Source organism: Panthera uncia, chromosome D2, assembly GCF_023721935.1.
Source record: "Panthera uncia isolate 11264 chromosome D2, Puncia_PCG_1.0, whole genome shotgun sequence".
Taxonomy (NCBI): Eukaryota; Metazoa; Chordata; class Mammalia; order Carnivora; family Felidae; genus Panthera; species Panthera uncia.
The window spans coordinates 16,023,211-16,039,169 of record NC_064818.1 but is presented as its reverse complement, the minus strand read 5'-3'; the positions used below and the strand labels follow the sequence as shown (position 1 = coordinate 16,039,169).

At 46.2% G+C, this 15,959-nt stretch overlaps 1 protein-coding gene across 1 annotated transcript in view; it reads left to right on the top strand.

Moving 5' to 3' along the window:
- DISC1 (DISC1 scaffold protein) overlaps nt 1–15,959 on the top strand; it is a 329,162-nt gene that overhangs the window by 120,633 nt on the left and 192,570 nt on the right. The window lies entirely within an intron of this gene.

Genomic DNA, 15,959 nt, shown 5'->3' with positions numbered 1-15,959 from the left:
GAGGATGTCAGGGAAGGACTGGAAGTAGAAGGTTGTATGCTGGGGACCAGAGACCCAGTGGCTTTTATTTGGACATTCTAATAGAAATCAAAGCGGACCTCTGAATTTTCTGTCTGCGTTTTGGATCAAATATCTTAGGATGGAATGAAGAGCTGCTTTCTCAGAGGTATCCTAGCTGCCTTTCGATAGAGCCAACAAAAATGGTTTTCCTTCAGTGGTCAAGGAACATTTTTAAGGCCCTGGGAATCAGAGACTCCACAGTGTGGAAGCTGACAGAGCAGGGATGTATACAGGACAGGGGCCACCGGAAAGATATGTTCATCCGAAATTCCTTTATTCCCGGGATTCCAACCCTTAAAACATACTCCTTGTCTTCCCTTGTAAATTTCCTTTACTGGGAGAGGTCTATATGGATGTCTTTTATCCAGTGAGCTTGATTCTCTGTCCACATTAACCATCCCTTCTCATTCCATCCCATACAGACTCCACTCCCATTATCGCTAATGGGATTGGATGTGAGGGGTGTGGGTGGGGAGAAGGATGGGGACACAGAGAGGAAGGATGTGACAGGTTCTGGGGTTTTCCTTGAGCCACATCCCTGCACGTGGGGTGTGAGTTTCCATCTGTTTGTTTGGCATAAAGTGAGGAAGGTCACGACTTACAGCTCATCTCTCTCCAGTGCCATTAGCTCAGCCCCCCGGCCTTTGTAGTTCTGTGTGCCTTGCACACCAGGGAAGAGTCGGGCTGTGACCCTGGCCAGCAGCATGTGGCCAACTATAAAGCAACGTAGGAATAATCACAAGTGATAACAATAGAGATGAGGGCTGCGTACGGTACTTCCTAACATTCTTTAGATCCTCGTGGCTGGCTCCTATTAGCCTGTGGTCGAGTTCTTCATTCCTCAGCTCCTGGAATTTTTCATGCTTCACGTGAAATGTGTCCTGGAAGCTCATGGATGAATTGTTTCTCGCGCATTTGGAAGAAATGTGTCACATCGTTTTACAAACCATTGGCACAAACTATGAAACGAACTCAACCCCTGGTTGCAGGGCGGCTGGCTGGACCTTGGTGCACCCAGGACCTCAGTCAGCGTGACTGGGCAGCACGGGCTGTGGGCGGCAAGCCGGGGCTGCTCTCTCCTCCCTGTCGTGTAGCGCTCTGGGCTTTCCAGTGAGGGTGGCAGACGGTTCAGGAGCTCGGGCATTCGGGTTACATCCCTGTTGCCCAGTCCACGGTGAGCAGCCCAGGCCGATATCACGGTTCCTTTCAAGACAGACTTGACATAGTGAAATTCAGCGGTTCACAATCGACTGGGGAAAAAAAAAAAAATCAATAGTCCCACTTTCCCCTCAGATACATTTCTTACCAGAGTGAGGAGACACAGTGAACAGCAAGGCCTGGATTGGAAAACAGCCTCCTTCCAGGAGGAGCATGGTGGATCCCTAGAGTGTGTACAGGGAGGCGGCTGTGCGTCCCTGTGTGCTGGGGCGGTTGCGTGAGGTGGCCCCAAAGTGGGGCAGCACGGACGCTTCAGGAGAGCCCCTCAGGTCTCCCAGCCTCTCTCCATTTGAGTGGCTGCGTTCTTCAGTCTCTCCGTCTGGTCTTTGTTTTTCTTCCTTCTCTGCCTCTGTCTGTCGTCACCTGATAGGTCTGTCAAAAGCAGTGGCTGTATGGAACTAATCCATTAGAAATCATTCGGCAGGGGCGCCTGGGTGACTCAGTCAGTTGAGCTTCCGACTCTTGATTTCAGCTCAGGTCATGATCCCAGGGTCATGGGATCGAGCCCCATGTAGGGCTCTGCACTGAGCACGGAGCCTGCTTAAGATTCGGTCTCTCTGCCCCCCTCTGCCCTTCTCTTCTGTTCTCTCTCTAAAAAAAGAAAGCGAGAAAGAAAGAGAAAGAAAGAAAGAAAAAAAGAAAGAAAGAAAGAAAGAAAGAAAGAAAGAAAGAAAGAAAAGAAAGAAAGAAAGAAAAAAGAAGTCCTCTGGCAATGGTGGCTCTGTTGTTGCTAGAACTGCTGTTCAGGAGATTCTGACTTTTCTTTCTTTATTGTAAGGCATACGCCTTGCTTTCCCCAGGAATTGCTGAGACACGGAATATTTTTCCAGACAGTTGGTGCATTGAGTTGGTGGCACAGTAGCAAATCAAGATTGATGTGTCCTTGTAGCAGTGTGTCTAAAGCAGTGTCATCACTGTTTGGGACTGCTCTGTAGGTGTGCCTTTCAAATCTCATATCTATCATGTCTTTCTTTCTTACTTAGACCTGTAATCATCATCACACATTAATTTTAACATTGCTGGTGTTTACAGAATGCTAATCTTGTTCACTGTGACTCTGTAAGACATATTGGACAATATATTCGTTTTATGCGCATTTTGCATATGAGGCTGCTGAGGGTCCCAATTCACACAGCAGCAGTGTTCTGACATCTTTGGCCAACCTTTGATATAGCGGGACTGGGAGAGAGATGGTTAACACTGACAGCCCAGGAGAGACTGGGGCTTTGAGCCCAGTGCCCAGGCAGGCAATGGAGAGAAGTCTGGCTAGCCAGGGCATGGGTCCGTGGGTCCAAGTAAAAAGAGAATGGATGTCATTCCAGACTGGTGATGGTTGTCTCTCTGCCCCACAGATCACCTGGTGTCACCTGAGAGGGATCAGAGCAAACAGCTCTCTGCACATAGGCAACCAACTGCTTCAGGTCAGAGAGGGCAAGGAGCCAGTCCTGGCCCTCCAGGCACTGGAAGTCCTGTTTATAAAATGAAGATTTGAACCAGCCAATGTTGAAGGTTCCTTGTGGATCTAGAACACTTTTGCACTTTAAGATTTTGTGAAATCAGCTAAGACAGCTAAGACTGATTAAGTTTGAAAACACAGTCATTCTGTTTCTAATGGCCCCCAGATGAGTTCCCCTGCCAGGTTCCCTGCAGACTGTGACCATCTGCGGGGCACGGTGTTCAAGTTCTGTCTTTTCTCAGCAAGTCAGTGCTAATGACCAGCATGTCACTAGACGCGGGCTAGAACCCAAACCCACATTGTAGCTACTGCTCAGAGTTTGGAATGCAACTCACCGCTGTCAACCCCTGTGTCCTTTGGAAGGTCATCATTACATGCAATGAGAAAAGTATACCCATCACAACTTGGAAGAGAAGGAAGGGGTTGGAAAAGAAGGAAAGGGTTTGAAGGAAACTACCACCTCTCTGGGTGGGTGCAGTGGCCACTCACTCCAAGAAGACAAAAAACTCTGTGTTTGTTGAGTGTATTTGAGAAGTTCAGGGGAGGAATCTCCCCTTACGTACAGATATTTTTAAAAAAACTTCATTTTGTGCTAGATTAAGTTTAGTATGATTTTCTATCTCTGTGCTTTGTTTCCTTCAAGGAATTTACAATGTCGGTCGTCACTTAGGTGGCTCTTCTTGGGAGGCTTGTAATTTGTAGACTTATCCATTCCTCTTCTGTAATTTAGCGATCAGAGTAACTATTTTCAGCTAGAACCCCAGGGATTCTTAACGATGGGAGATAATAATTTTAAAGTGATTGCAGCCAGTTCTCCTATTATTGCGATTGTGAGCCATCTCTCGCATACCTGAATGCATGTGGCCTATTTTAAAAGTTTCTCTTCTGGTCAGTTTCAATGTTTTATTTTCCGTGATGATCACCTTGAGAACTGTTGTGTACTTAACTTCTTTGTAACTTGAGTGTCTCCTACAATCTTCTATTCCTTTCCACTGATTTTCTTATTCCTGACATATCCCAAGAGTGTTTCCCTGTTTGTAGGTTACACATTACTGTTCCCCATTCTGACCCTTTGATGTTAATTTAACACACCCCTAGACGTTCTTCAGACCTTGAGCTGAAGGTTGAAAGCACTTCCAGTGAAAGGTAATTCAGTTCTGCTCAGATACAACCTTTTCAAGTGACTGTAGGGAATAGTCCCAGGTTGGAAATGCCAGCTCATTGGTCGGTGGCAGTTTAGTTAGTTAAGAGCACTTCTTAACTACTAATTTAATTACTAATTTAATTAACCCATTCTGTGCTGATTCCTAGGCTGCTGGGACAACCCGAAACAGTACCTCTAGGTTTCTGTAGAAACCCTGCACTTTATATATTAAGGTCATTTTTCTTAAGCTCTTCGTCTTGGCTGCCATTATCGTGACTACTTTGTACATCCTTTTGGTCAAATTTCTTCAGTTTTCTCTGAGTTGTATTGATATTGGTGTTTGATTTTTTTATTCAGTCGCTTGTTTAGGCAGCTGGATTTTTTTCCTGATGTTCATTCATTTCGTTCATCAACAATCTATTTTTGAAGTCTTTAGTAAAATGTGTGTATCTTTAGTTTACCCATTGAAACATTTTAGGAAATAAAATATATAATATTTTCTAGTTTCAGGCATCTGACAGATCTGTTGCTTGGTCAGCAGGTTTTGAAAGAGCCTGAGAGAAATGTAAGGTTTACACTGTTTTGCAGGCTTTACTGTGCGAATGCTTGTTCTTCGACAGACAGCAGGTAATTAAAGATGACTCAGAAAAGCGTCATAAAGCCAAAGCAGAAAGTACAACCTTTTGGACAAGCTTCATCGTTATGGAAAGTATACATGTTTATAAATTTAGGAAAACAGCACACATTTTGCAATGTTAATATTAAATGGAAATGCAAGCAGTTCAGGGTAGTTCTTTAAAAAAGCAATGAGACATCACTTATTAAGTAGTTGGAATTAGGGGGACGGTGATTGAAATGGAAATCTGAAGTTGCCTTTGAATCCCTTAACAGAGTAAACCCAGAGGCAACCTCATTTCCCCCTTGAACCACATTGTAGTGTTTTTAAGGATTAGACTGACAGGAATTTGGTGGAGAAAAGCTCTATAGCCCAGAATTGAAAATTTTTTGAATGTTTAAATACCTTTGGGCTATGATAAAAGTTGAAAATGTGGAGCCCACTTGGTTACCAGTCTTCGAAAGGCTGGTAATTTATTTTCTCCTTGTGTGTAAGAGGAAGGGGTAAAGAGCAGAGTATTTAAGATCTGAATGTAAGGCTTTTCATATTTTTTTTCAACTTTTATCATAGCCCAAATTTTTTTTTTTATTTATTTTTGGGACAGAGAGAGACAGAGCATGAACGGGGGAGGGGCAGAGAGAGAGAGGGAGACACAGAATCGGAAACAGGCTCCAGGCTCCGAGCCATCAGCCCAGAGCCCGACGCGGGGCTGGAACTCACGGACCGCGAGATCGTGACCTGGCTGAAGTCGGACGCTTAACCGACTGCGCCACCCAGGCGCCCCGGCTTTTCATATTTTTGACTCCCGCTCTCATTTCTTCTTCATTAGACAGCTTAAAATCCCTTACAGATAGACACATAGCTGCAAATCTAAATGCTTCTGGCCTATGAATTACACTTTTGATTTGGAGTAAGATGGTTTGAGAAGCACTGAACGATCTGCTTGAATTAACACTAGGAGTATTTGGGTAAGCCAAATACCAGGTTAATCAGTTGGAAATAAACATGTGATTGTTAACGGACCTGGCGTCAGAGGCAAGCTGTGACTCTTGGGGTGTCATGCACTCTCCCAGTGGGGGCGGGAACTGGCAAGGGTGGGGGCGAGGAGCGCATGCGCACGCGCGTGCGCACATCCGCTCCGTCTTATTCCTATCAGTAAATTCGCGAGGCTCTGCAAATCCAGTGAATTCAGCGCTAGCCCTGGTTCTCTCTGCTGCCTGTCTTCGCATCAGCTCCCCACTGACCACGGGAGGTCTTTTCGAGAAGATGGAAATCCTTGCTCGTTCTCTCTCTGCTGTCCCCTTTAGGAGTACTTACATAAGCTACGTAGATACATTTTATTAAGAATTTAGAGTCTTACAAAATACGACATCTCCGTCTCCGTTTGCTGAGTTAGTTGGGGAAGTCGGACTTTACCACAATAACTCTCGAGAGTGTAGTGTTTCAGTTAGAGCTGAGACACAGGATCCCCGGAATTCAGAGAAAGACTCAGTAAGGGGACGAGTCACTAATGAGATCCATCCATATCCAGAGAACGAATCAAAGGACTGAATATTGGAGTGTTTCTGTGGCTTGTTTTTCTTCATTTCTTTCACTTAATCTCTTTTGCTTGGGGCAGAGAGGGAAATATCACACATATTTACTTTACCCTGGTTAAAAAACCATTTGCTTGATTTCTGTCAGATTACTCAAACTGTTTTCTTATGCTGATACAGTCATGGTTGTTTGTATGAACCGTTTATTAAAAAATCTTTCTGGACTTCATTCTTCCCAAGGTCCCCAGGACGAATATGGGTGTCTGTCACGTGAGCAGGCACTGCTGTCATGCTCCTGTCCTTGCCACTGAGCATGCCCGAAATTATGTGCTGTGCCAGAGGTGGTAAGGGTGGCCACAGGTTGCCAGAGCTTCGGCCCCTGGGCACAAACCCTCTCCACTGCACCATGAGGGCTTCCCCAAGGGTAAATGTTCCAGGTAACCAGCTCCATAGCTTTTACAGACTTAAAGAATGGCTTGTTCCTGATGAGTACATGTGCCCTATCGTGCCTTCCCGAGATCATCTGAAGTCTGGAGGAATTCTTGGCATTTTTTTTTTTTTTTTGGTCTGTGCCCTGGGTATGTCCCACTGATGACATGTGACATTATCAACCGTGAGGCAAGAAGGGTCCAAAGAAGGAAAAGGCCAAGGAGATAAAATCTTGCATTTCCTAAAGCTGTTTTTGCTGTCATTTCCTTAACCACTTGCCCCCGACAGGAGGTTAGAGGACAGAGCAGTAATTGGCAAGGTTGTTAATGTCAACGGATTCTTGCACTTTTTTTTTTTTTTTAAATTCAAGACCCAAGTAATGCCTTTGCGAGGGTGGCTGTCATTTTGCCCTTTATGTCATTTCTAACTTGCCTTAGTAACAATCTCTCATTCTTTAACTTATTTTTATTAAACAAGACACAAGGGATAGAATTGCGAACGGGGAAAGAGAAAGGAGGTCAGGGAGAAGGCTGTTCGGAGATGAAATTGATAATCCTCCTTTCCCAGAGCTTTTTGCTAAAATGGAACTTCAGCATCAGGCCACGTATACCCAGGCAAAGGGATGGACAGGTGACTGCCAATAGGCGGCAGATTTTCTGCACCTGAGGGCTGAAAAACCGTGCCTTGCTTTGAAAAATGACAGATGTCTGGCCTCTATTTCTGCTTCTGTCACTAACATCCTCTGGCACTTTATATAACCTCTGTGTCTTTTAGACTCTCTGGCTCTCTGCAGACAAAATAATGTTGGTAAGAGAATCTTGAACGGCAGAACAATAAAAGAATCTCAGATCGTAGGATTGAAAGTTTCTCAGATATAACTTGGCTCAACTTTCTCGCTTTGCAGGTAAGGAAATAGAGCTCCAGGAAAAAGTGACTTGTGCAAAGTCTTGCAGAGAGTTAGTGGGGTGGTGGAATTCTCGGAGCATCATTAGTATTCTTGTAGTCAGCAAGGGTCAGATAAGAGTAGGGATGGGGTTTGTGGTTGAAAGGCTCATGTTTGGGGCCGGTATGTGCTTGGCATCCTGAGTGTGAGTCTAACATGTAGGGCCACGGCTGGTGCCAGGGGTGGTGATGACAGGAGGAAGCAGAAAGAATAAAGGAATATCACATAAAGTGAGAGGTAGTTTCTCTAAGACACGAACACACAGGAGTTCATCCAGGCCTGCCTGACGTTTGTGGCCCAGAGGAAGAGGGACCAAGGGAACGCCCCCCTGACCCTATCTTTCCACCCTGGGATTCTGATGGGTTTTACATGTGGATACTCGGCCTGCATGTCCAAGAAATATCCATACCTTCGAAGTAGCCACCGCATGACCACTGCTTGGGCCTATAGGTGTGTCCCCTGTGCCGTGCTCCACCTTGAGAAGACACCCTGGCAGGAAGCAGGCTCAAGGCTCTTCTGGAAGGCACTTCTGGTCTTGGCTGCCTGGCCCAGTTCTGGATGGGCAAGTACCTTTGGCCTTGTGGATGCTTCACTCCAGGAGTAGAGAGGATCAGGGCAGGGCCCTCTGATGTCTGGATCTACGGGAAGTATTGAAAGTATTACTAAGAGAGGGTGCAGCTTCAAGTTTCTTTAAAAGGCTTTTGAGATATGCCTCCCTAAGTCTGGAGAAATAGCGAGTGAACTGCTATTTGCTGCTCTTTGACTATGGGGTGGGATTCTTTAAGCAAATAGATACCTAATGTGGCGATAGGCCTTCTGAATAAGATGAGCAAGATGCTGTCTGCACTGTCACTCCGAGCTTTACAGAGTGAACCTCTGGCCTTGGCAGCTCGGCCGCAGAGAGGACTCATTTGCATTGGCTGGAGACAGGCTCCAGGCTGAGACCTCTGGGTGCCCTTTGCACAGCCCTGGTCCGTCCTTCCAGCCTTCTGGCTCTCCACACGTCCCCCTCCCCATGCCAGTGTGCATGAGTGTGTTAGGGCTGCCGTAACAAAGGACCGCAGGTGGGTGGCTTAAACAGAGACGTTTATGTGCTTAGGTGTCCAAGATCAAGGTATGGGCAGGGCTGGCCCTATTGAGGGCCTTGAGGGGAGGATCTGTTCCAAGTCTCTCTCCTTGGCTTGTAGGTGATGTTCTTCTCCTGTGTCTCTCCCCACTGTCCTCCTGTATGTGTTTTTGAGTCCAAATTTCCCCTTTTTATAAGGATACCAGTTATAGTGGAGCAGGGCCCCCCTTAACAGGCTCCTCTTAACTAAGTACATTTGCAATGATCCTATTTGCAAATAAGGTCACATTCTGAGATGTGTGTGTGTGGGGGGGGGTGGGGGTTAGGACTTCAAGATATGAATTTTTGTGGAAAACTGTACAGCCCATACACAGTCGATGAAAAGAAACTATCCAAAAGATACAAGTCAAACAGAGCAAGAGTTCTAAGAGATGGAATTTAGGAAAAGTTCTAAGAGATGGAGATCTTAACGGACAGACACTGGGTTTAAAATTTTTTTTTTACATTTATTTTTGATAGAGAGAGAGCACAAGTGGGGGAGGGGCAGAGAGAGAGAGCGGGAGACACAGAATCCAAAGCAGGTTCCAGGCTCTGAGCTGTCAGCACAGAGCCCAACATGGGGCTTGAACCCACGAGCCGGGAGATCATGACCTGAGCCAAAGTCGGACGTTCAACCGACTGAGCTACCCAGGCGCCCCATTTTTTTTAATGTTTATTTATTTTTGAGAGAGAGAGAGAGAGAGAGAGAGAGAGAGAGAGAGAGAGAGAATGAGCATGAGCGGGGGAGGGACAGAGAGAGAGGGAGACACAGAATCCGAAGCAGGCTCCAGGCTCTGTGCTGACAGCTCAGAGCCCGACATGGGGCCTGAACCCATGAACTGTGAAATCATGACCTGAGCTGAAGTTGGACGTTCAACCGACTGAGCCACCCAGGTGCCCCATTTTTTTTTTATGTTTATTTATTTTTGAGAGAGAGAGAGAGAGAATGAGCATGAGTGGGGGAGGGACAGAGAGAGAGGGAGACACAGAATCCGAAGCAGGCTCCAGGCTCTGAGCTGTCAGCACAGAGCCCGACGCGGGGCTCGAACTCACAAACTGCGAGATCATGACCTGAGCTGAAGTCAGACACCCAACCGACTGAGCCACCCAGGTGCCCCTAGACGCTGGGTTTGAAACCTCTTCTTCCTCATATAAAGCTCCACCTACAGCAGGGCAGTCAAGATCAGTCATGGCCTTTAATCTTCACTGATGCTGGGACTGTAGTGGAAGTGAGGACAGAGGTGGAACCTCCCACCGTCCTGCTTTGACGGTGCCTCTGAGAGAGGTGAGGGTTCCCACGAGGCCTCACCTACCACGGCCCCCCTTATCCATGGGGATGCGTCCCAAGACACCCAGTGGATGCCTGAGACCGTGGGTATCACTGAGCCCCACATATATTGTGTTTTTTCCTCTACATACATACCTATGATAAAGTTTAAGTTATAAATTAACAACAATAACTAATAATGAACAACAATAACTAATAATAAAATGGAACAATTATACCATGTATTGTGATAAAAGTTATGTGTATGTGGTCTCTCTCTTAGAATATCTTCTTGTACTACACTCACCCCTTCTTGTGATGACGTGACATGAAAACATGCCTCCGTGATGGGATGAAGTGAGGCGGGTGATGGAGGTGTTGTGACATAGCGGTTAGTGTACTATTGACCTTCTGACGAGACCTCGGAAGGAGCGTCGCCTGCTTCCAGACTGGTTGACCACCGGTGACTAGAACCGTGGAAGGTGGACCACAAACAAGGCAGGGACTACTGTATTCCTTAGGAAGAAGACAAGAAGGTGATTAGCACCCAGGGAGCAAATATCGAGCACCCACTATGTGCCATCCACAGAAGATCATTGCGCCTGTGCAGCTTTCTTTCTAGCGGGAGAAGGCAGAAACAATAAACATAATAACTAAGTAGACCGCACAGTGGGTTAGGAGGTAGTGAATGCTGTTGTTGAGGAAACAGGAGAGGATGTGAATTTGCAATCTGACATGGAGTAGTCAGGCTGGGCTCACTGAGGGGGTAAGATGGAAGGGGGCAGCGGGAGCGTCCAGACAGAGGGGCCTGCACCCTACCCCTGCCAGGGCGGACTGGAGGAGCTGTCAGGCCTCTGTGGCGGGGCAGAGCCAGCGAAGTGGACCTTGTGGGAGAGGCGGTCAGAGATTTGGTGGCAGGCGGCTGCGTTGGTCCTCGGCTTTCCCTGGGTGTACGGGAGCAGGATCTGAGCTGATCAGTGGTGAGGGCGGAGCGGGGACCAGTTCACAGGCCTTTGCGGCATTTCAGAGGCGGTGTCCACGGGCCAGAGTGGCAGCGGCACAGGTGGTTCTTCCTTAGAACTGTTCCTCACCCTGAGTCATCGAACCCAGATTACTGGGCTGAGGGTCTCCCGCACACGCCTCCTTCTGGCCCTTGACCAGTCTTGGCTTGTACTGTTTAGATTAGTCACCACGATTGACTCCCATTCCCTTTCCCCTTCTAGTTATTGCTGAAAAGCAATCTGTCTCTCCCCAAACTGAATGTTTTATTACTGATATTTTTTGACACCAGCAGTAGCATTCCCGTGATATTGCAGGAGTGTTTCAGGGAGCCCCTTTTCATCCCTAACCTGAAGCTCAGGCATTTATTTGTGAGCTCCTGTACTAACCCAGTGGTTTCCTAATCATTTTTTTTTTTTAATCAAAGGCATTCTTATGTGAAATTTTCTTATGGCTGCCCCTCAAACCTGTAGTTACCACGCTACCAATGAGAACATTCACATCCTGCATATGTCTGTTGCTGTAACCTCTCTCGGTCTGCCACTTGGGTGGGTTGAAAATGAAACCGTCTTGGGGAGCCTGGGTGGCTCAGTCAGTTAAGCGTCCGACTTTGGCTCCGGTTATGATATTGCAGTTCCTGGGTTTGAGCCCCACGTCGGGCTCTGTGCGGACAGTTGGGAGCCTGGAGCCTGCTTCGGATTCTGTGTCTCCCTCTCTCTCTGCCCCTTCCCCACTCTCTTTCTCTCTCTTGTTGTCTCTTTCAAAAATAAATAAATACTGGAGCACCCTGGGTGGTTCAGTCGGTTGAGCGTCCGACTTTGGCTCCAGTCATGATCTCGTGGTTCCTGGGTTCGAGCCCCACATCGGGCTCTGTGCTGACAGCTCAGAGCCTGGAGCCTGCTTCACATTCTGTGTCTCCCTCTCTCTCTCTCTCTCTTCCTCCCCCACTCACACTCTGTCTCTCAAAAATAAATAATATTAAAATAAATAAATAAACATTAAAAAATTAAAAAAATAAACATTAAATTTTTTTTAAACTTATTAAAAAAAGAGCATGAAACCATTTGTTAATCTGAAGCAAACAAAAGAGATATCATGTTGTCTGCTGTCTGCCTGCTGCTACATAAGGAAGTGACTTTTTTCATGTTGGACCCAGTATGTATGATCTTAATAATACATATGATTCATTGTGTGTTAATTTCAGTTGAAAATTGAAAATCCCGCCTGTGTTAGGTTTCTTGGGCGACTTTAACAAGGTATGACATACACTGGGCAGCTTAAATAACCGAAATCCACTGTCTTACTATTCTGGAAGCTAGAAGTCTAAGATCAAGGTGTCGGCAGTCTTAGTTTCTTGTGAGACCTTTCTCCTTGACTTTTTGATGGCTGTCTTCTCCCTGTGTCTTCACATGGTCACCTCTCTGTGTGTGTCTGTCTGTATCTGAATTCTCCCTTTTCATAAGGACACCAGGCATGCTGGATTAGGGCCCACCCTAATGACCTTGCTTTAACTTGATCGCCTCTGTAAAGACCATGTCTCTAAATAAAGTCCGTGATGAGGACACCAACTAATGAATTGGGGTGCGGGGAACACAATCCACTCAAAACTGACCTCCTTGCCCTCGATTTCCCTTTGCCACCACTAGCTCCGGACCCATCTGCCCCTGATCTGCTTTCTCTGCAGCACATTCTTGCCAGCAGTCTTGATTTTTCTGAGGCATCATGTGTTGAAGGTGAATTTTGGTCATTTGATTTAAACACCAGTTTGTGAGTGAAGAATAATGTGCATTCACAAATCATGATATTGATTGTATTGTCAATTTAACGTAATTCTGAAATAGGATTCTAGGGGCTCAGTGCGTTAAGCACCCGACTTCGGTTCAGGTCATGATCTCATAGTTTGTGGGTTCGAGCCCAGCGTCAGGCTCTGTGCTGACAGCTCAGAGCCTGGAGCCTGCTTCAGATTCTGTGTCTCTCTCTCTCTCTGCACCTTCCCCACTCGTGCTCTGTCTCTCTCTCAAAAATAAACATTAAAAAAATAAAAAAATAATAAAGTAGGATTCTAAACGCCAGTCTGGACAATGAGAGCATGTTTGAATAAGTACAACGGCTTCCAGGAGAGGTGGTACGGGTTAAGTTAGCTAGCGGTCAGGAGAATAGACAGCGGAACTGCTTGGGTCATCATTGACCCATTTACCAGCTGGTTAACCCTGGGAAAGGTACTTACATCTCTCTTTGAGTTTTCTTGTCTGAAAATGTAGATGTTATAGTACCTACTTCACGGAGTTGTGAGAATTTAAAATGCTAATGTGTGTGAGGAATATGGAGAAGTGCCTGGTACGTAGTAAGCGCTCAATAAATGTTTGGCGCTCCTATTCCTAGCATAGCTGCTTTGAACAAAAGATACATTTGAGTAAGTGAGGTCTCGTGTGTTTGTTAAAACGTTGTTTGTGGAGACGGTATATGTGCTTCTAGGATACAGTGTAATTGGAGCTGAGAAGACAGTTCTTAATGTCATTAACAGTATACAAGCTTGAAACAAACATGGGGATGAGTTTTAATCATTGAGGTACATGTAACTCTTGTTTGCAAACATTTAACTTCTCTAATTTGGTGGTTTTCAATTTGAATTCCTGCTCCTGGAATCCTGGCTCAGGGGCCACAGTGTGATGGTAGAACACTAAGTGTGTGGGGTCATTGTGACATCGTTTGTACCCCAGGCCAGACACCCACCCTCAATCAGAACGGATCTCCTGTTGCGTGTTTTATATATTATGGTTCTATGTAACATTTGTTGGAAAGAGTTCTGCTACTAAAAATAGCTTGAAAACCACTAGCCTGGTGTGTAGATTATTCATATTCTTCTGTCCCCCCCCATTGCTTTCATTTCATTGCGTTCATCCCCAGGGATGCAACCAATGTTAATATTAGCCTGAGCAAAACATAATTAGGGAGGTAAATCTACTGCAAAAAGCAATACAGCATAAATTAAATAAATTAAATATAAATCAAATCAAATATGAAACAATGCATTCAATTATCCGCATCACTGCCTCCCTGCTCTAACATGGATATTTGAGAGGAGACTCATCTTCTTTCTGGGATAGGACCAGAGCTGAGCCAAGACCAACGAATTGTGTCAACCCCTGGAAGGCTAGTGCTTGACCTATTGAGCAGTAGCTAAAGGCACTGCCTCTTGGTTAGCTACATTTTCAGGGTCAGCAGGTGGACCCGATACCTATCTGTCTTCATTGTTAATGCATGAACTGGTCTGTGTGTGTGGCTGGGAACACCTCCTTATAAAATACTATTAAATGCTCACACAGCATCAATTTCGTGGTGAACCGTTTGCTGAAAAGTTATTAGTTGAATGGGCTCCCATGAGCCTGGAGAGGGAAAGTGCATCTCCGCCCTCGGCAAGTTTGAAGTTCGGACAGCGACATTAGCAGCAGGAAGCTGGTGCTGCCTCTGGAATCAGGCAGAATCGGTCCAGGCACATCTTTGGCACCCTCTGCCCTTCTCTCCCCAGCATCTCAAGGGGCATCTTCTCCCTGCCCTCTGTGTTAGCATGCCACCCAAACTTACCTCCCTTCAGAAGTGCCAGTCTGCATCCAGTCGGCTAGAATTCTCCAGGGAGGATTCCACATGCGCCTTCCCACTGTTCCCACACCGATTTTTGTCACATCGTGACTCCTGGATTCAGAAAACTCTGCTGCCTGGTGCCCTGCTGTTTGTCAGCTCTCCTCCGACCCCGGCTGGCCTGGGCGCCCCTCCTCTGCTGGACGGAGGTCTAAAGTGGGGACGACTTGTTTAGAATGGGCCTGCCCCACTTCTAGGGCATTTGCAGTGGGCACTAACTTGCTTGTACTCAGAAGTCACAGATGGTGGAGGCGACAACTTTCAAAACCAGTTCTTACAGCCGAAGAACAGCAGCAGGCAGGCAGACTGGCAACCTGCCTGTCATCGTTTGCGACCCCTGCTGCAGCAGCTGTTTCGAACGCCAACCCCCCACCCCCCCCACACCCCAGGAAACCTGACCTTCTCACTTTTGCAGCTCACCATTTTGCTCTTCTAGTACCTGTAACTTTTTTTTCTTTAATTTTTTTCTTTTTCTTTTTCTTTTTTGGCTACTGTTGAGAAGCAGTGAGCTGTTGAGGGCAGGAACCATGTCTTTATGCTCCAAGTTCCTAACTTACTAGGAGCCCAGTAGATGTTGAAAGAATTAATGAGTATGTGAATGAATGAATGAATGAATGAGGAGCAAAAAGCTCCAGAGCTTATGCTTTTCAGCATCAACGTAATGAAAGGGTCCAGGCCTTCCTTTCCTTCCTGACTTCCATGCTCTGTGCCCGCCCTTCGGCTTCACAGCTGGGTTTCTGCTGAAGGTGCCTGCCTGGTTTGTCCCGTTCAGTGTTCCCTCCAAACCCCCTCTCACAGTGCTGCCCAATTAATTTTCCTGAAAAGCCCCATTTCTTTCTTATTGCTCTCCTGCTCAAAACTGGAGTAATTTCCCACTGCCTGTGGAATAAAGCTCAGAACTTCTTTGCCCGGCCTTCAGTATTGACTAGAGCCAGTCCCTGATGTTCCTTTAAGGATTGTTTTGACTGTAAATATTCTAAATACATTGGAAAATGTAACATACACTCATTTACCCACCACTGAGATTAAACAAACATTAGCATTTCCCCCACTTATTTTCCTAAACGAGTAAGCACACATTTCAGATGCAGGCAGACTTCTCCCCTTCTGTCCTTGCCCCTCCTCCCTCCCTTTAGAAACAGTCTTTCCCCTTCTCATCCATCACAGTTCACCTCTGTGAACCGTATGGTCCAGCTGGCCTCATCCTTTCCCTGGAGTTTCATCCTTCCCTTTTCCCCCTGAGGCCCAGTTCACTTTCTGCCCCTTCCAGGAAGCTTTCCACCTAATCACTTGTTTTCCTAAATCGCTACCTAACTTACTGTCTCCACTGTGCCCTTGGAGACGGTATCTGCCTGTGACAGTCTTTACGTAACAGTTTGATCCTACTGGATTTCTTTCTTTCTTTCTTTCTTTCTTTCTTTCTTTCTTAATTTCTTTCTTAATTTCTTTCTTTTTTTCTTAGTTTATTTTTGAGAGAGAGAGAGAGACAGAGTGTGAGCAGGGGAGGGGCAAAGAGAGAGGGAGACACAGAATCTGAAACAGGCTTCA